Below are 21788 nucleotides of genomic sequence, written 5' to 3' on the forward strand. Positions count from 1 at the left end.
TCTAATAACAGGAATGCAGTAAGTTTCCTACTAGCTCATAGTTCAGGTCAGGTATTAGGGCTCTGTGTAAATCTGTTAATTTAATTGAAAATCTACAGCTGCCTCTGCCAGAATTCACAAGCCTGGTAAACAAGTCCTACAAAGCTTGTAGCTTCAGCTACTGAGTTCCTTGCTGTTCAGCTGATGGTCTTGTTCTGATATAATTGTAAAAGCCATCTAAATAAAATAAATATAAAAACAAAAACAAACAAACAAGAAAACAGTAAAAAGTGTTACAAAACTCTTGATACAGGACAAAAGATACTGTCAGGGTGTCTTGAATTCTGCTTCTAAGTTATGGTTTTTTTTTTTACAAAAAAAAAAATGCAGTGGTAAAAGACAAGATAATTATCTTTAACCAGATGACTAGATACAGTAAATATTTAGGAATTGCTGAAGTGAATCAGACCAGTAGCCTGTGTGCTATGACACCCTGCTCTCTGTTGTGGCAAGTGCTGCAGGAGTGAGGAACCAGGTAGTGAGCACCTCTGGGGCAGTCTGTCCTAGAAGACCTCTGGAGTGAGGACTCCAGCCTTCTCCTCATGACTCCACCCAGGTATTCCTGGGGGAACCAGACTCAGAAAGGAGCAACCTGGCCTTAGAAAGTGCTCCTCTGCCTGATTTTGTCATGAACTTGTGCTTCTCCTTCTACTGCCATGCAGACTGAGAACTAATTTAGGAAACATTTTGTATAGCAAGATGGAGACAGAAACATCCAAGAGTTTATTTATTTTTTTCTATATGTCACGTTTTCCCTTACCATGTTTTATTTTCTGAAGCCAGGGTTGACAGCAACTTGAAATACCACATTATGAACAAAAGACACTATTTATTTCTAGTCCCCCCAGTGACTACTGTATTTGGCTAGAGCAAGCATTACAGGCAGGAAAGGGGGATCTTAGGACCGGATATTCATGTGCCTTTCCCATCCCAAAGGATGGAAAGATTTTGATCTCCTGAGTACCAAGCACATTCACCTGAGGTTTTATGTTCTGAATGCCCTTTTTCAGAACCTAGAGACATCTCAGCTTCATCCATGGAGAGAAGGAATGAAGGAGAAATTATGAGCTCTCTCTCTACCTCTACGACCAGCTAACTTCATAGTTACAGTATCTCCATCAAAGCAGGAAAGACAATCCAAATAATTACAAAACACTGTGACAGGGTTGGGCTTATCTTATATCTTAAAAGAAACCATTCAGCTGAAATTGAGAACATTATTCTCCCAAAGTAGGAAACCCTTAACAATGAGGGAAATAACACATTGGTTTCAGTCCAGTAGCTTGATGTTCATAGGAGCAATACTAAATTCTGGTTCAGAAAAGTTTCAGACAATAGCAATTCAGATCATTTCTCTACTTTGAAAACATAAAGAGCTCAGGGAGTGTTTGCCTCCTAACTGTAAGCCATGGTGGGCAAACACAGTGATGCAATTTGCCATGCAAAAATGATTAAAATAAGTTTATCTACTCAAAAGGTAATCTGCAAAGTCTCTGCTGATACATGCTGCACTTTGGGCTCAGAACTTATCCATGTTACCCTCTGCTTCTTTATCTGTGGTGCCTTTAAAAAGATTGTCATACAATCCATCTGGCTGGTGGGTATGTCTGCTGGATAGTGGTAGACTTCTGCCTTTTCCCCAGCACTTATGCAAGTTCCCATGAACAACAAAGAACTGTGAATTTTATCAACAGACAGAAGAACAGGATTATGTTTACTCCATTAGGAGACCCAAACACTCCCAAGTTTAAGCATCATACCTGAATAAAACTGCATCAGTGTTTTTGCATCTTACAGGTCTGCAACATACCATGATTAGCTTAACAGACATTGATCATTGAGTAGTCTCTGTAAGCCCACAATTACTTCTTTGACACCAGGAATAAAGTGCAAGTGGTAAAATACTATAAAAAATAATATTATTTATTTTGATTTACTAATGCAATTTATTAATATTAATATCTTCTTTACTATAGTTCTTGTAGAGGGCATATTACACACCTCTCCACCTTTCCAATTATTATTAGATCCTTCCCTAGTGATTAGCATTTACGAAGGAACCAAAGGGTAATTGAACCTTCCTCACCTTTCATGTTTTCAGCTGGGGAGAGCCACAAAGGCATTTGTGATGCAGTGACTACAGTGGCTAGGCGTGGCCAGACTGTTCTGATCTGATCTCCTTCTTTATGGCATGTATATCAGGAGTGGAATTTGATGACAGGCATACCAAAAATATTGTCATTTATGTGAGTAGCAGTTGTCTCTTACTCTACTTACATGTGTCTCAGTGAGGAAGGTTGATCAGTAAAGCAGCAACTATATTTCATCATATGGTTCAGAAAACGGAATGAAAATGAAAACATGAAATAAAGCAAACAAAAGAAAAATGAGTTTGTGTTTCCAGAGTATGAAATTCTGGAGTTTTCTGCAATTTCTTCCATATTTGTAGAACCTGTATCTTTACAATTCTATGTCAAGACTTGAGAGAAACCAGTGACAATGATTCCACTGATTTCATCACTACGTGCCTAGCAAGAGATGCACATAAATAGCATCAGTTTTGCAATGAAACAAAAGGTTTGTCACCTCATAGAAGGTAGTACTACAAAAACCAAAAGCTAATATATGACCTGCAGGAGATTTTCCTCACAGAGCTGTGAAGGGACGTTGACAATAGCAGTGTGATATTCTTGGTTTAGCTCAGCAAATGATTTTGGCCATGAAATGCTGTTTAGAAGAGCTAGAGTCAGGAATGGAGTAAAGGGGAATGGAGTCAGCGTTTGGCAGCAGTTACGTGCAGTGGGACCTGACCTGTCATCATATCACTTTGTAGCGAGAAAGAGAAATAAATACGATTTTAGAATAAGAGGTGCCACGTGTGACTTCCAAAGCACAACATGGGCCTTTTACAGCTCCACTGTTGCCAGGTCTCGATGTTTAGAGCGAGAGCTTGGTGGGAAGAAGGGCTTATAGAAGTCATTCGCCACTTGAACTGCCTGGCTCAGCGGAGTTGGATGGGACAAATGCAATATAACACTTGCAGCCTGCTGAACATTTCCAGAGACTGAAGCAACCACCGACAATTTTGCCAAACTGTTTTCAATTAAAAGAGTATACCTAAAAAAAAAAAAAAAAAAAAGGATATTGTACTTGGGGAGCTGAACAGGAATATTGCACAAAACCTTTAATGCCGTTTCACAGCATGCTCTCTCACAGGGCTAGCAACATTTCCCCACACATGCCATGCACTGGGGCGAATGTTTGCCCAGGGAGGAGCAGAAGTCAGGGCTCTGCCACTTACAGCACCTCGAGGGCAGGCAAGAACACAGGTGTGTGCGTGGGTGGGGAGTTTATAGCTGAGGAAGAATACTGAGTGAAGAGCGAAACCACACAAAGGGGCCCTGTTTGATCTTTGTTCTGAAAACTCAAAGACAGCAAGAGCTGTAAAAATTACTTGCTGTTCCCATGTAACGAGCAAATTGGTACAATATTTCGCAAAGGCCCAGGACTCTTTCACGTTTCTTAAGGACAACTGAATGCACTTTGTCTCGCTAAGACCAATAGACCTCGTCTGGATAGATGGGAGCCGCTTTTCTTCCCTGACACTCCTTCTGTGAAACTCTGCACTGTGTTAAAATCCTTTGATGCAGGAATTTCAGTCACAGGTCATTCTGTATGTAAGTTTATATTCCCTTGGTTATTTAGATCTGTATATTATACATTCTCAAGCTTTTTACAAGCTCATTTGTGTGTCTCATGATTAAAAAATCTGTTTATGTTTTTTTGCTTGTCAAGACATAATCAGCTTTCATGCTGTGTCTATGTGATATGTTCAATAATCAGTCAGGTTTATGGGGAAAGCAGGAGCAGCAATGCCATACAAAGTACTTCTCGGGGATGAGTCTGAAGCTGTGAACTTGCTTTTCATTCTGCTTCACCTAAAATCTTAAAGCTATGTGCCGCCGTCAAGGAAGTTTTTGTAGCAATCTGGGCTCTGTTAGCTGACTAGCTCCCCCTCTTGAAACTCCGCAAACACTGACAAAGAACTAGTCGAGGCTGTAAAGAGAAGTGAAATGAAATCCATCGGTACTGTAGTACTTCATTTTTATATCAGTTGTGGATTTTTATTTTTTCATTTGCAACCTTGACAGCTGGGGAACAGTCCTTGCCTTGCTGTTGTTGCTGGTTTCTGAACTGAAGTTTTAAGAACATATCAGGGGTTTTGGTGCCTGTTGCAAAAGGGTTGAGGGCTGCAAAGTTCACCCTAGTGCCGGTGTCCAGGGGGGATGGAGAGAGGAGCTCTCCAGCTGAAGGGCACTGGAGAAGGACAGTGGAGGACAAGGATGGCTGGTGGACATCATGGTTCAGCTCCACCCTGCGGCAGACCCTATGGAGGGACTGCAGCGTACAGCGGGGCAGGAAGGGCAGTGCCCATCTGTGCAGGAGTGCAAACATCAGCTGTGCCTCCTGGGGCATTCCCTCCTGACAATGAGCCCAGCTGACACAGGGAGGTGGCAGCTGTGCCTCCACGCTGCATGGCTTGGCTAGGAACGGGGCTGTAAACATGGTAGGTAACTACAGAAAGGAGTTTCTTTTTCATTTTTGTTTTGTTTTGTTTTCTAGAACAGATACAAGGTATAGGAGGAGATTTTTTTCTTGGGTGTCACGTGGAGAGAGGTACGTGGGTCTGCAGCTGTGAACAAGGTGTCCTTCCTCAGTGTACAGCATGCCTCATTAAGTGGAGCAAAGCTCACACACATTTTACAAAGAGCTGTCCCTGCCCTACCCTCTATAGAGGGGTAGCTGAGATATGGAACAACACTCAGACTTCATACTACATTTTTAAAGCATTTTATCCAAAGACTTTTTACTTGAAAATACATTTGGCACCCCTGAAGCAAGAAACAGAACTCAGGACTCTTCCTTTTCTAGGTTTTTTCTGGTAGTGGGCTATAAAACCAGTCTCCTTTCATTTACGCTTCCTCTTTCTGCACGAGTCATGCCTGCTTTTGGATGCAGTGGCCCACTTTCAACAGGAAGGACAGAGAGTGAGACTCCTATCTGATCAGGTGAATTTCCTTCTGGGTAAGGAGAGAAATTGTTTGGAAAGTCTTTAGGTTGAAGAGAAGGTGACCCAGTTTCTAGGTAAAAGTTTGTAAACAATGTTTAAAATGGAGAGGACTACCTCTAGCTTGATTTTAAGCTGATTTTGATGCTTTGTGTCATTTTCAAGGGTGTGTAAGTGTCAGCTGAAATAGCTGTTTTGGCACTCCAGCAGGCTGTATGTAGCTGTTGCTTTTTCCTGAACCGCAGTGGAGCAGACATCACAGCTAGTGATGCAACTGAGAGTTTATTCCCTTCTCAAGTGAACAACGTGGCATTTACTCACTTCTCATATAATCCAAATGGTTGAGGTTTTACAGTCTTAGAGTCATGCTTAAATCTTTCTGATCAGCCTAAAGACATCCTTGGAGATGCAGCTTAGTTTTTTAGGTGTCTTGAATCCTATGTAAATCCACAGTAAATCTTAAGTGTCAAAATATCTTTCAATATCTTAACTTATGTTGCCTGTCCCAAGTCATCATGAAAATCTGTAAGAACTGGAAACAAATTATCCATACTCTTCCCAAGAGTCTTAAACCCAAAATGATGCTTCACATAAATTAAATGAGAAGCATTTTTTAAATAAATGGCAGACACAAGGATCTCAATTTTTCTGTATCAATTCTAGGACACCTTACATTTCACCTAACAGTGATAGGTGGATAAATATCCCCTTCTGGACAACTGAAACATCCCTCTGATCTGTTTACACTGTAAACTGTGAGCTGTAAACACTGACCCAATTACAATTACTTGCCTTTTTTTGAAAATCTTAGCTCCCATTTCTAGGATGAAGAAAGACATGCATGAGTGCTTTCAGGAATAAAGAAGAGGTTTAGAGATACCCTCTCAAATCTGCTGAAATATATGAACTATTGAGAAGAACTGTAAGATCAGTGAAAAACTAAAAACAAACAAAAAACTAAAAACTAAAAAAAAAAGATTACAGAGTTTTAGTCTCCAAAATGTGTTTAGTCTCCAAAATGTGTTTCTGACTAGTAAACTAACTTTATCAACAAATAAAGAAAACTGCTAAGGGAGTAGTTTGAGGTAAACTTTGTTTTAATCTCTTCCCAAATATTTTAACAATATCTTACGTACCCAAAACATAATACTTGTTTTTAATTTCAAGCAGTAATGATCTAAAATCGAAGGAAAGACAGATCTATTTTGCATCCAGTGTTCTAATATACATTCTTTCATAGCTCTGAAAGCCCTCTCTGTGTGCTTTTTAAACAGAGCTTTAAGATTCAGCTCTTCAGCTGATAACCTTAGAGAAACTCTGCCCACTCTTATAACTTAAAAATCTGAAGTTCAAATGTTGTCACAAAAACAAACAATCTCCCAAACCTCACTATTCCCAAATTATGCATACTGGAAACATGTCATGGAGTGCGGTGGTATGGCTCAAAATACAGTGTATTATTCCTGACGTGCCTTTTATAAAATGCACAAATACCAGCGCAAACTGAATGTCTGGGTCTGCATGCAGGAGTATTCTTTAATGCTCATCATGTTTAAAGCTGGGGGTCCTCTAGGCAAGAAGTGACTGTCTGGTTTGGAGGTGATGCAAAGAAGGTCATCTACATTAAATGAACTAGACTGGGCTCAGTAATAGTGAGCCATTCTCAGATACTAATGACCATCTGGATTACAGATGCAGTAGCCAGATTGTCTGTTGTGTCCACCAAGTGAGTTGTCTTACCCTGGGAAAAAACTGTCATCTGTCTGTCTTGCCCTGTAGACACAAGCTTTCTTCCAACCTGTCCACATGGATTTACTGGTGGCAAGGTCATTCCGTTCTCTGGAACGTCACTCACTTGCGTTTGCTGGCTGCTTAGCAGCTGCCAAAATGTTTGGAACAGAGCAGAATGGCAAGGAGCTGAGAATAAGACAGTAAAACTGAAATATTTTCGATTTCTTTCTGGTGCACATTTACCAGTAGTTAAAGAAAACAATACCTATTTATTAGCTGAATAACAATTCTTTTTCCAGCTCTGTTTGTTAAATAGATGATGTTGGTTTTAGGGTGTTTCTCTTCTCTGCTCCCACGCTGTGAAACTCCTTCCCTTTTGTTTAGCAGAATAAGCAAATCATTGCAAGGCCAAAAATCTTGTTAAAAATGCACCAGTTTGATTTGGCATTTAATTAACACATTTTTTGTTTTGTTTTACTGTGTGAGTCCTGGCTTTACTTTCAGGTTTCCTTTTCATTTTATTAATGTAATTACCTTTTGCTTTTAAATGTGACCAGCAAACACATAATCTATATATTGCTATTGTTTATTTGTTTGTTTGTTTGTGGTTGTAGCATCATGCTATCTTTCACGCAATAGAGAATTGTACATACTTTTCTGAGTGCAAAAAGTAGAAGTTAACTATTTCTGAAGGTTTTATACTGCTGAATGTTATCCTTGTGTTTGAAATGCACAATCCTAAAGAACCTTTGCAATGTATCTCAAACAGTGCAATACACTGCAATATACAAACATCAAACACTTCCAATTATTTTCAGAACTTCCTTATATCCTTGTGACCTATACAAAATGAAGACATAAAAGGGGCTAATGCTTGTGTTAGCTTCAGATTCTGAGAAAATAGTCCTTCTGGAAAAGGTTTCATCCCCAAATCTACAGGTAGATATCCTGGGGATTCATTTGTGATTGTCATGGTGAAGTGTTTTTGCTAATTAATTTTGCTAATGAGGTGATAAACAAACTAAGGGAGTCCTCTCCTTTTTGACAGTAGCTCAGATTTCATTGGTAGAAGCTTGTCTATGACAGATACAGGTAAATCCCAGAAAGTGTGTGTTACAAACAGTGCATATAAGGCACTGTGATGCTCTGACACCAGTTTGAGCCCAAAGACTAGGGTTACTCGTATAACTCTCAAGCTGACTATTCAGTCAGCTACAACGTGAACAGGGAAAGTCATACTTCCATGTTACTGCATGGCTTTGATAGGAACATGCTGTGAAGGATGGTATAGGTAATGGGGAGAGGGGAAGGAAGGAGGAGGGCTACTGTTCCTTACCCTGTCCTGTAAGATTTGCACCTCTGTGTGTGTTCAGAAGCATGTATTCAGCGTATATATTCCGCATGAATACATGATCTGGGCACCTAAATAGGTTTACAGTGTTAAGAGTGTTGTTAAGTGTCGTGTTACCCCATGGTTGTAAGAAACATAGCTAAGAAAATAAAGAAGAGGATGGTGAAAAGGAAATAAATTAGGAGATCAAATGAAAAAGGAAGAACAATATGTTAATTTTGGTCACATTCTTCATGGACTGCTAATGTAGCCTGTATATACATATCTCTGTGTATATAGATGTAGACAAGTGCATATGGTTAGATATTCAGAAATCCTGTGTGCAGATAGAGCTTTTATCTTCATTACATATGAAAGAGAACCAAGAGTGTGGCTTGAAAAAAAATATCTTCTGTATGGTATTTCGTCTGGCATCATCAGAAAAGGTGTTTTCCAAGCAGATCAGAAACAGTCTGTAGCTTACTGTGGCAATTCTGTTTGGAGTAAATGAGCTCTTAATTAGGTGAGGGCTGATTTCTTGGCATTTGAGACTCTTTGAACCTCTCAGACTACTCTTCACATTAAAAAAGAAAAAAGACTGTTCTTTGTAAAACTTCCTAGGAAGTGGGAGCATACTACAGAGGAAAACAAGAGTGAAAGAACACATACTTCACTGCAAAGGGCACAATGCAAAAGCAAACTGGACTCTGTTTTGCACTTGAACAGTTCCACAGAGGTGTCATTTGGCATATACTAGAGTAAGATAAAAGAAATAATCTGCTGGAACTATAGGTGATTCATGGACAAGACAAGGGAGCTCAGACCCATCCTAAGAATCGTCCTCTGCTGTGGCAGGCATCACAAAGCACATCAGCTTCTTTTTGGAGCTGATTACTTTCTTGTCCTTGCAGCAGCAGAGGCAAAGCTGTTTATTAGCTGCATTCCAGGGGTGTTTAGAAACTATTTATCAGAAATCTTTTCATGGCTGTTCCATAACCACCTATATTTAACATTGGCTGTAGTCACATTACAAGGCACATCCACCCAACAGAGTGATATCTGGTCCCGTGACCCAAGTAGCCTAGAGTGGCTGATACTTAAGGCTAATCCTCTATAGAGCAGATGAATCCCAGCCATGCCATATTGCCCATATGGTGGTCACATACATCTAAAATATGTCTGTTTTTGTCTGTGGGGGTGGTTCAGTTCATTGTATATAAAAATGTGAGGGCTGTGTTGCAAGCCCACAGAACAGTTTTTCTGTGGCATGAACTGCAGATTAGATGTTTTCTGCTCTGAGCCACGGCATAGATGTGCTGCGAATTCTTGAGGATTCCTGAGTTTTGTTTTGGTGGTGACTGGTTGATTTCCTCCCAAAGAGGTCCTGGAAGTGAAGCAATACATATCAGCAGATAAGCAGGCAATGAGTGCAAAGGATGGAAGTGGGGAACTGAGCTACCTGGCTATTTTTGTACCATAGCCTTTAGCTTTGGCATCATTATTTCCCTTGCTAGTTTTCACCATAACCAAATTTTTATAGAAATCAATCATATTCTCTCTTAGGCTGTGTTTTGTTATGAAATAATACAGACTCTTTTAGTCTCCTCTCTAATAACAATCTCCCCTTTGCCCAAATCATCCCATTATCCCTCCTTTATGAACAGCTTTAATATACCTTGCTAAATGTGAATTACGGGACTTTTACAGAGTATTGCAGGTAAAACATGGTGCTTAGCAAAACATTAATAATTGCTTTGCTTTAGAGAAAGATCTTGACTAACATATCAAGATATTGCATTTGTCTTTTTCATATTTGCATTACATACCTAGTTCATTGCCAGCCTATTTGCCATGTAGACATCCCAAACTCATGGACTTGTCTAGACTTCTTTCATAATCAATAGAGAGAAATAAATGATTCATCTCATTCTGAAGTAAAGGTTTGAAAAAGGTCAGATCAATAACGTCTAGAAGTGCCTATTTGTCTCCTTTGACTGCAAATGCAGGCTGGGTTGAGCAGCAAGGGGAAATATGTCTACACTGTAGACACCTCAAGTTAGGTCAGATGAATTCCTGATTGATCAATACTGAAATGATCACCCTGACCTTCCCTCTTTGCTGTCAGTAGCACCTAAGAGCCTCTAACTTACAGGAATTATTCTTGTTATGAACCTGTAATTGCAGGAGCTTCCATATGTTGTATTAATTAGGTAATTCATGAATTTCTATTAGCCTGGTCCTCAGGGTTAATATAACACTTCTCCTGTGTTATATTCCATTTCTCCTCCATACTGGCGGTGTCTCTCAGCTTTATGTCAGCACCCAGATTGAATTTGTGGGCTCCTATATTTTGTGCTGTTCATGAAAGCTTTCAATCATTTGCTCCCTCACAGCTTTTAAAGAAACTTTAAGATTAATGTCTTTCAAATACAAGTGTCACCTTCAGTACAAACTGTTGCCATTTCATAGTTGGCTCCTTTTTTAACATACAATACAATTCTCCGTTAATGCTTAGATTCTCTATTAACTGACAGTGTAAGAGAAGCTTAATGACTTAGCAATGTCCAGGTAGATGAGATACATGTTTTAGAAACATTTTCTTTTTATAATAAAAATCAAGGAAGAAATATACTGCTCAACTAAAAGATATTTCTTGTAAATCTGTTACTGCCTTATCCTATTTGCAATGTAACTCCATGGCAAGTTATTGTTTCTTTCAAATTATGTTCTGAACAATGCAAATTCTTGAGACAACATGAATGCAATCCTAATGTTTCCCTTCTTAAATATTAGTAGCTTATTTGTAAGTCTTTCCTCATTTATTACCTGATTTGATCAATTCTGTAAATATCCCTGAAGAAAGACTTGGAATTTCCTCTGATGGTTCTTTCAATATTCTGAAATGTTTCTCCCCCCATACCTTCTTCAGCCTGAACTCTCTGACTTTTTGTCTACCTCAGATTTCATTTTTGTTTGAATGCTTTCATTTCTCTTTGCCTTCTTGCCTTCACCTCTTCCCATTCAGTGTTAATTTCATTGAAAACTGGGGCAAAATATTCCTTTGATACCTGGACTTTATCTAGATTGTTTAATTTCTCTTCTGCTATCTCGCCCCTTGTCCTTAGTGATGAGAACTGTTTCTTCTTGCTTCATCTCTTCTTGCCTATGTGGCTGAGGGTATTTGTTTTAATTTGTTTTACTTTTTGCTGTGATATGTAACTCAGCTTTACTGTGGCAGTTCTCACATTGTCCCTCCACTTTCTCACCTTCAGGATATATTTGTCATTTCTTTTCACTCTTTTTATTTTTTATTTATTTTTTTTCAGTCGCTTGTAGAATTTGCTTACCTTTAATATCCCTTCTATGGTAAATATTCCTCTAGTTATACCTAAAGCATTTTCTCCTTGCTTGCAAATTGAATGACAGACAAATTCAGAACTTTGTCAAAGAAATTCCAAGCCTCACATATGAGCCTCTGAGCTCTTCAGCACAGTTGACATCACTTGCTAATTTCCTTAATTTTCCACAGTCTGTTTCTTGAATTAAAAAATCTTAACTGCAGATTTGTTTCATTTAAACTGAATCAGCTTATCATTACTCAGAGCAAGATTTCTTCTGTGACTAGGTTTTCTATAAAGCCTTTGCTGTTTACAAAAAATAACCCTAAAACAATCTGTTAGGTGGTAGGCTTCCTCTGCAGTCAATGAGGAGAGACAGAAAAGTCCAGAGGTTGAGTTGGCCCATGCAAGGTCTGACTCTCTCTCTAGAAGGGCGTTTTTCACCTTCCTGACTTAGAGGAACTTTAGCTCAAACAGTTTGAGTGTCTTCTCTGGATCTGGCCTTTGGAGGCCACAGTCGGTCAGCTGTGGCATTCCAAGTGGCATTTGCTTACCCCATAATCATGTGTTTCCCAGCAGTGTGCTGTGTGTGTTGTGTATGCATGTGTATCTGAGTGTTCTACAAAGCTCAAGCTATATTCAGATTTAAATGAAGGTCTGAAGGCCTCTCACACTGTCTCAGGATGAATTCTTTTACACTGCTTTCCTAACGTATTTGTGAACTAAGATAATCCCATTTCACTCATCCCACCACCTCCTATTTCTTTGCACTATCTCACATAACTAATGCATTGACCTGATGATACCATCGTGATATGATTCTGATGACTGTACAACAGAGCTCACTGCCCTTAACTTTGTTTCTACCAAGTTTTCATTTAGCAAGAAGTCAAAGGAGACCAGGACTTTCCTGTTGGCAGCACTTGGTGAAGTGAATGATCCCTTACAGATGTTACTGTGGAGTCTCCTCTTGCCCTTTCCATGCTCTATAAGTGTGCTGCAGTCTACTGAATCCTTATTTTTACTTCTCTCAAGCCACTCATATCCTTCATTCATTTCAGTCCCTAGAGCAATTAACTTAAGCAAGCCCAACTCCAGCTTTTAAAAATAAGGCAGAACCTGTAGGAATAGATGTGATTATCCTGTCAATTATGGAGTCACAGGTAGGTGATATGAATTAAGACAATACTTTTTTTTTTTTTTTTTTCACTGGGATCCATTTTCTCTTCCTCCAGATCTTTTTCTCTCACTTTTTCTTCTTTGGTTGCTTCATGGCTTCACCTTTTTCTTGCCTTCCTCTAAATTTCACTTATCCCCAGCTCTTTTATTTTCTAATGCCTTTCTAAGAAAAATCACAAACTGTATCAGTGGTCAAATTAAGTCCTATGGGGCTTCAGCAGATGCAATCTAAAGGTGATTACTTCTGTTGTGAACCCTGCCAGCTGTCATAGTAGGTGTAAGAGCCGATGTCATGCCCAGGCTGATGGCTTAGGAGACCTCCAAACCTGTCACTATATGGCCATTTTTAACAGTCCCCCCAAAAGAAGCAAACACATAAAAGTAAACTAAACTACTGCTGCTCTCAGTGCTGAAAGATATGTCATAGCCTAAAAAGTGAATCTGAAGATTCCTTTTGTTCTGATTTGTGACAAAATAAAACTGTTGTTTTGCTACAGGAAGTACCTTGACTGTATAATTTAGCATATAGTGTTGCTTTACTGGAAGTGTACTGAACTATGTAATCTAGCAAACTTTGTAGCTCCCAGGGGACAGTCTCTGAGGGATTTCAATGAAAAATTCAGTTTCAGTTTAAGCCGTCCCAGTCAGAGAATGTATGTTTTCCTGGTTTAGAAGTAAAGGTCATGCAAACAAAGAATTTTCATTCCTGAAGGTTGAAGCCTGCTTTTTTTTTTTTTTTTTTTAATGTGGATTTTCACAGATTTTCAACAGACAGAACAATTTCTTCAAAATTTCGTGTGAGCTTTTGCTGTTTAAATTCTAACATGCTCACTAGGTAAAAAAGAGGGAGTTGAGGCTTTTAGGATTCAGGTTCTTAATTCTGCATAAAAGTGCCCTTGAAGCCTTGAAGTGCCTGAACTTAAAGAGTTGATCATGATGGATTTGCCTTGAAACTGCAGTCTTTGAAATTCCAGGCCAAATTCCCTTTTGCTTCAGTGGAAATTCATTGGAAGTAATACAGATATCTGTGATCCAATGCCTTATCAAGGAATAAAAGTCTTCTCGGATGAAAACCTGTTTTAGTGGGAAGTTCTGTACTGGTGCTAAGTAAAATACTAGAAATAATGAATATCCCACCGAGGGAATATTTGGTAAGTATGCAAATCTGAAAGTGAACTGAATAATAGGGTGCAGCTGGTTCTTAGTCTTATATTTGACTGTTGCTGTTCACATACAGTATAACAGCCGTGCATGGGGGAGGAGTGTTAACATGATATTCAGTGAAGGCTGCATGGTGTGGGTGTATCACAGTTCCAGGAAGAGCCTGAGGTTATGGTTAACAGAGTTCACGCCAACTCTTCATTTTAAAATGTAGTGGCACACTGCAAGTCTGCTGCTGACAGAATGAAGTTTTACTGATGCTTGACATGGTGACTAAACTATTAGGCCCATCCAAGCTCAAAATATAAAGCTGTTTTCTGACAGCTTATCAGAAAACAAGACTAACTGCTTTTCAGCTGAATATTTGCTAAACCTCTCTCATTCCTCAACCAATACACATTCTTGTGACACACATTTTGAAAATCCACTTATGTATTTCACTTTGTTTGAGAATTCAGGCCTGCTTTCTCTACAGAGAAAGCCTGAGCTGTCTTTTTTTCTTTTTCTTTTTTTTTTTCATCAGACATCCCAAACAATTTGCTATTAGCTCTTCTTTTCCTAAACTTATAAGTTTCAGATAATCTCTAGTACTACAACTTGTAAAATTTAAAACAGACTGACTAGTGCATGAAAAATATACTTCTGGAAAAAAACATCCTGTGTTGTCAGGAGATAGATTTTTTCCACATCTTGCATCTTTCTTTGCTAGGTTTGGTGATTGTTTTCAGTGAAATGCATTTAATTATTCCCAAAGCTTCTATGCAAAACATTTGCAAAACTCTCCTTTTGTGAGTACACTAAGAAAATGGCATTACCTCTAAAACCTTAGTCTCTCTGCAGCTGACTTAGAATGTGTTCCTCATTCTCTCTGTAGACAAGTTTGATGTCTCATTAGGTTTTAGCATGTTCCAAACCCTGGTGTTTCTCATTCTTTATTTGGATTGATCTCTATACTAATATATACAGTAAGATGTGAGAAAATAAAAATAAGTCACTGCATGAATGAGACTCCTTTTATATCAACCCAGTGTTCTGTATAACCAGTTTCAGATTTTCAGTGTCAACATCTATTTAGTTGGGAAATATAATATTTTATAATGTTTGATGGGGAGATATTTTGATCTTTATATGTTGAAAATTGAATTCTTTGCCTTTATATGTAATATCCATAAAATATATTTTTCCTTAGGTGCCTTTATCAGGAAAATAAATTTTATTATTCACACCAAAGTACATTTGAACAAAAAATAACTTTTAACCACGATGTGGAAACTGACACTAAGGAACTTGAAAAATGAAATACCCTACTGTTCAGCAGCCAAAACTATAACTGGTGCCTAGAGGACAGACTATTCCTTTGTCCAGTCATATTTTCTTCTGTGTCAAAATTCCCTACAGTCTGGAGTGGTCATCACATGATCATAGATTTTCTAATTTATTTCACTGTGAAGAATGTTAGGTTTGGAATATTTCTAATATGGCATCATGGAAAATTCAAAAGGCAAGAAGAATACAATATTTTGAAATCTCTAGGAAACAGGAAACATGGTTGCTTTCTCCCTTCTTTCCTTTTCATAACACTGCAGATTGTTGACTGCCTTTTGTTTTGCAGTATAATTGGAATCATATCTGTAGAATGGGAGTATCCTTACAATAAATGATTTTTAAAATTTTCAAATGCTTAAGCTTTGTTTGGCATTTAATTACCTCCTTCTCTCTCCAAAGCCATTTTTGTGGGCTCTACACCTCTGTCAGGAGCTGTTCATTATCCTACATTAGAGAAAGCTGTTTTATCTTGAAACATACATTTTTAATTAAAATTTTCACTTATGCTCAAAAGGCTTACGTATGCGTCACCATGTACAAGCCTATTTTTTTAATCATAAAAGTCATATTGAAAAGCAGGTCTGGTATAGAGAGCAGTGTGGGTTTAATCAGTTAATTGTACGGTTGCACTGTTCATAATCACTTTATTTGCTTTTAATGACAATGAGATGGATATTTCCAAAGGAGTCTCTTTGTCCTCTGTGTAAATAACTAATTGTTTTGTTATTAAATACTGAAGTACTAAACATGCCCTGTAAATGAAATCTGCATGTGAAACCAAACCCCACATTTTACCCACTTTACATTTCAGAGAGGTAGTTGCATCCAAATAGTGCCCTGGTTCACCTCTGGGCAAAGGTGAAGTCATTCCTTTATGTCAAGAGGTGAATAATCTGATTCTAAGTGATTAATTATTGCAATGTTCGCTAATGATTTTACTTGATTTTATCTATTTCTCCACTGGAAGAGAGACAGGGAAGACAACTATTCACACAGCCAGGCAGCTGTCTCATCTAAGAAGGTGCCAGCACTGAATCTGGGTGGGATATAAATGCTGCTCCTTGCTGCCTCTCAAATGAGACCAGTTCAAAGTAAGTGTGAGCTTTTCCTTCTTTCAACTGAATCAGGCAGAATAGGTGAGTACAAAAAACATGTAGGATATATATCACTTGGAAGATAATCTACTCAAGCTCCCACTACAGAAACCATGTTTGGGTACTGTTTCCTCAGTTCTCCCCCTTCTTCCCAGGAAAGCATGGCCCTGAGGGCTCTTGTTTTATCTAGTTTCATCCAGATTGCATGGCTTTTGCTGTCACTCATGTTAAAGGAAAAACAAGCTGGAAATGATAGAAGACAGACTGGAAAACAGCTATCTAAGACAGTGTGGAGATCTAAATCTGATCTAGTCGCACTAGGCTCACTTTATAGTCAATAAGGAGAAGTAGGCACTTTAAAGACATGATTCATCTGACCTATATTCAGCGTCTACTGTGGGTTAAGATGAATCATACCCTAAAAGTGCCTATTTCTTTCTATTGACTATAAGGAGAGTCTTGACAATGGCTCAGTTGTAGACAGCTACATTTACTTTTGTTGCTGGTCAAAGATGTGCTGTGTAGCTGCTAATGGATTGTATTACTAAGATGGAAAGATCCGGGTTGGGAAAAATATAATACAGAGCTATTACAGGAAAAGTAATGTCAAAGGAGGTGTTTGAAGCAATGGAAGAAAAGCAGAAGTAGCAAAACAGCGGAAGGGGGAAGGAAAGTCTGAGTGAATTCAGTTGCCATAAAGATATGACTATATGATTATATTAGCAAAGAATTTGACAGAATACAAGATAAAAGTATGAGATCTTTATATCTCTACTGTATACAGACTGGGGCTTTTACTTTTTTACTTCAGCTTACATTTAGTGGTGTGCCCTGTACTGAACATCCCTGTAAGAAATATATTTCCAAGTTAACTAAAGGACCAATAGTTGGTTGCAGCTCCTATATCCACATGAAGGGCCAAGGCACATTTGGTGTGCACCTATCACACAGCCTCCAGAGGGATCTGGTTTGTAAACACTGAAAACTCTCCATGAAGTCAGCCAATGTGCAGTAAGTGAGGTGACTGAAAGAGTTATTTCAAGACTGCACAACTGCTCTGAACCAATATGCTAATGTAAATGAAACCTAAGATAGGCATTTTGCATACAAAATTTAAAATTGTAATGAAACAGTCCTCTTGACATAACTGCCTAAAATCCTGATGGAAGTGCTGAGAAGTACATATCTCTGAGAGCTGCCAGATCAATTTGATAGATGAACTAAAGAGGACAAGATTTTTCTCTGGAAGACTTTACAGGCACTTCTCGTTCCCTGTTGATTATACGGGACACGTGAGGAAAATCTAGCAGCCTGGCACCCACTCTGGCAGTACACAACTGTGTGTGTCAGGTCTGATGGGAGAAAAAACAGGACTAGGTTGTTCTTTATGAGAATAACATGGCAGGGAAATAAAAAAACAGTTTGAGCTGAGATGCTGGGAGGAGACCTGAATAGTACCTGATCACCAAAAGTTGACCAAAACCAAAAGATGAGAAGGAGATAGGTGCAAAGAAGAAAAAGACGACATGGCAAGTGCAAGGAAATAAATTCAAATTTGAAATACTCTATAGTTAAAATGCAATTTTACATAAGGCAGAGGACAAAACAATACATATGGAGAGTTCTGTTTGCATTTGTACCGCATTGTCCAGACCTTCTGTTGCTATGGTTTTATGCCACCTGTCTGCTCTCAAGAACTGTTTACCTTTTCCAGTACTGCACGGGGTTATTTAGATGGTTATCTCAGCATGATAGATTGAGTTACCTTTCTGGCTTCACATGCTAAGAACTTGAATTCTGTAAAAAGTGTCTGTTGAACCATTGTGTTACTCCCTTATCTCTCTCTCTTTCTCTCTCTCTTTTTAAAGGAACAGTGTACATGTCTTAATTACAATAATTGATTGTTTTATAAGAGGACAGATGTGTTTTTCATAAAATTGGAAGAATGGTGAATGTAAGGAAAACCATTAGCATGCAAAAAGACCACACAAAGATGATACCAGTTTTCTTTTCAACTTCACATAATATATATATATATTTGCATCAATTACAGAACACGCAATTTTGTTTACTTGTGGTTTGGAGTTAGTGAAAATTGTGAGCCAGTTTTTCAGGTGGTATGAAGCAACGCATTTCTATTGGTTTTGGTTTAACTGGTTTTGTTTACATCTTCTAAAGCTTATAGGATAGCGTATACATTTCAAATAATGTATTGTTCTGTTAGCTTTGGAAAGACAATGTACCTAAGAAAGAATAAGATGTATTCTTGTGCTGATGCTCAGCCAAAGTGTTCCTTTCTATATCTTCAGAAATCTGTGAAAAGCAGTGGAAAATCTTGTAGCTTAATCAAAAACTACTTGATTGTATTCAAGGGGCTCATTGGAGCTCTGAAACCATCATTAATATTGTTACAAATGGCAATGATCTTCCAAGTCCAGCTGGAGTTTGTAGACATAATATTCAGAAGTAATTTCTTTATGTGTAAACTGAATGCATTTAAATGACCGTTATTGACAGACAACAATTGAGAAACCTTATTCTGCTGTTTATAAAGTCAATTTTTAAAACAGGGCCATATTTTCAGCCCTAAAGCTTTACTCCCCTCATGCATTTAAACCAGATTTCACAAAGGAAGTTGGTGTGAGGAACAGGAAGTTTAGGTAGGGCTTAGTCAGAAAGAGAGCTCCTGACACCAAGAAGTCAAAACAAATAATGTGTCATCCCTAGCCTCACTATGACAGAATCTATGAGCCATCAAACATGCCGTTTATCTGATCCTCCATTCTTCTTTATATAAACATCACTGTTTGCATCTCTCCCCTTCAAAAATTCTCTACCTGGCCTTGATATATGCGGATATACCACATAGCTGTGTCTCTTAAGCCTGTTAGCAGCGTATCAGGGCTGAAAATCTTCAATAAAAAGAGAAACATGTTGCACAGACATCAAAGGCAAGAATTGTTGAAGCGGCCTACAGTAATAAGACTCTAACTTACCTGAGGTAGAAACTGTACAGAGGTCTTGGGATGAAGGTAGTCTGCACTCAATTCTATTGGAGAGTGAGAATGCAATGGAAAAAGAACTCCTATTTCACTGCACAAATAAGAAAACTCTCTAAACCCTCCCTTTTTCAGACACCATTATTTCTGAAGATTATCTGGCCTATGGATTCCCATCATACCTTTTTAGGTACTTCAGAAACAATGGAAGGAACTATTGTGTATGGAAATGGTGTCAAACAGCCTTGTGAATGATGTTTCCATCTCTCCTTGTCAGAAAGGAGCGGTAAATTGCTCATCCAACATCAGGTTTATTGTATTAAAAAAAGGAGCAAATACACAGCTGAAGGGAAACTAGAGGATGAGCCCTGTCACGGTTGCTGTTTAGTATGGCTGAATGGTTTCAGGGAACAGAGGTAACAAGCTGCAGGTGACACTGTGAAATTAAAATGGTAATGATCTATAATTAGTGGTCATAAAACAGGGTTGCAAGACAAGAAGAGGGTTTCTTGTATATCTTCATGGAATATGGCAGAACCTCTTCAGAATTTGGAGACAGAACTTGGGAGAGCAAATCCTGGATTTGAACCCGCATGGAGCGCTGGCTGACCTATAGCTAGCTGAGCTTTTGCTAGCATTGAATTACATGAAAAATTTTAGTCTGCATGAACTCTGATGAAGCATGAAAAGCTCAAATCCACAAACATTTTATCTAAATCTTTTTTGTTTTAACCCACATCCTTAGAAGGTGTGACATTTCTTACTATTTAAAAGTTCAGAGTCACTAGATCCTTGGGGAACTTCATTTTTTTATTTCTTTCAGAGAAAAATGAGATATTATTAAAATAATTATGGCCATGAAGAATCACTTTTAACATTAAAAGACTATTCATGTCTTTAAATAAAATATATACAGTCAAAAAATAGTTCCCTCACGACAGAAATGTTAAATTCTTTGGCTGCTTTATCTAAGTTAAACTTCAGGATGAAAACAGTCTGCTCCAGCCCTAAATTCACTGAATCTGTGCCATTTGTAAATGCTATTTTCCATTAAATAAACAAAAGTGTTTACCCCTTGTGCTTTTTATGGCACTAATGCATACGGAATACAAGACTTATCTTAAACTAATCCATGGACTTTAATAATTTGCAATCAGTTAATTGTTTACTTAGGACTGAATCACAGGATTTAATTCCACCGGTTCTGATTATTTCAGGAAAGGTGATTGCAATTATTAGTATTAGTCATTCTTTCAAAAGAATTTGAATCCTTCCTTCTTGTATCCACACAATGAAATTCTCAGCTATTGCCTTTCCAAAATAATCTCATGCAACTTAGTTTACGTTGCTAAAATCTAATTCTGAAATAACACTAGTCGAAAGGACTTCTATTTCTGCAGGTCATGTGCAAAAGTGACCTCAACAGGTTCTAGCAACAGTACTGCTTTTTATATTAAGCAGTTATTTTGCTCTACAGCCCTCTGCTGGAGTGTTCAGCTGGCATTTAAAGATTATTTATGAACAAGAATTTAAGATATAGTAAAATACTTTTTTATCACTTCTATTTTCAACATCCTGTAAATCTCTGGTGAATCTCTGTGATGATTTCTTTTAATCATTTATGTCCAATCTTTCCATATAGTCCGTGTATACTACCAGTATTCATGGGATTTCTGGTTCACTTTACATTTAAATATACTTTTTTTTTTTTTTCACACACTGAGCTTTGTACTGAAGTTCCACCATTATGCAAGGCTATATCACTGCAATTTTCTAAAATCTTACTTCTGAAAGTAAGTAAGCACTTCAGCAGCTGAGGTCTCTAGTTCTGGCAGTGTAGGAGCATCTCATTGCTATGCCCCAGCAGTGGGGCAGCAGCCTATCATTTTTTTGATGTTAAGGTCTGTTTTCCACCTGGAGGTCTTGGGATAACATAACCCAAATCATGAAAGACAAGGCCAAGAGGAGTGATTGACAACAATTCCATGAGGAATATCCAGTCTCATTGTAGGACTCCAGCTGGGAATAGGAAGAGGTACAAGACTGGTGACACAAATAGTCTTTGTCAGTGAATAACAATAACCAAAACTGCCAGGTTTTCATGGCATCTATAATTCTGTCATAGACCCCTGCCTTAGTGGCAGGTGTTTCTACAATGGCAGGCATCTAGGGAGCAAACTGACCTGTGCTTTCATTGTGTGTCCACATCAAGGTGGTTGATTGGACCTGCTGAAAATAAATCAGAAGCATTAGCACAGTGCTCTCAACATCACCAAGAAGAACCTACCTGTGACTGGCCTATCACTAAAGCAGAGAGTTTCTGGAAATTATTCTAGTACATGGGACTGGATATTTCTCATCTACTAGAATTCTCTTCTGTTTGGGCTACTTTTCTGAGAAAGGTTAGAAGGAGACAGTATTTACTTTTACCGGGGATAAACTGGGATTCCTGTTTGCCTGTATGTTTGTTTGTTTGTTTGTTTGTTTTCTTTGATTTTCTTTTTATTCAGCTTATGGACCAGA

Source organism: Cygnus atratus, chromosome 3 (assembly GCF_013377495.2).
Source record: "Cygnus atratus isolate AKBS03 ecotype Queensland, Australia chromosome 3, CAtr_DNAZoo_HiC_assembly, whole genome shotgun sequence".
Taxonomy (NCBI): domain Eukaryota; kingdom Metazoa; phylum Chordata; class Aves; order Anseriformes; family Anatidae; genus Cygnus; species Cygnus atratus.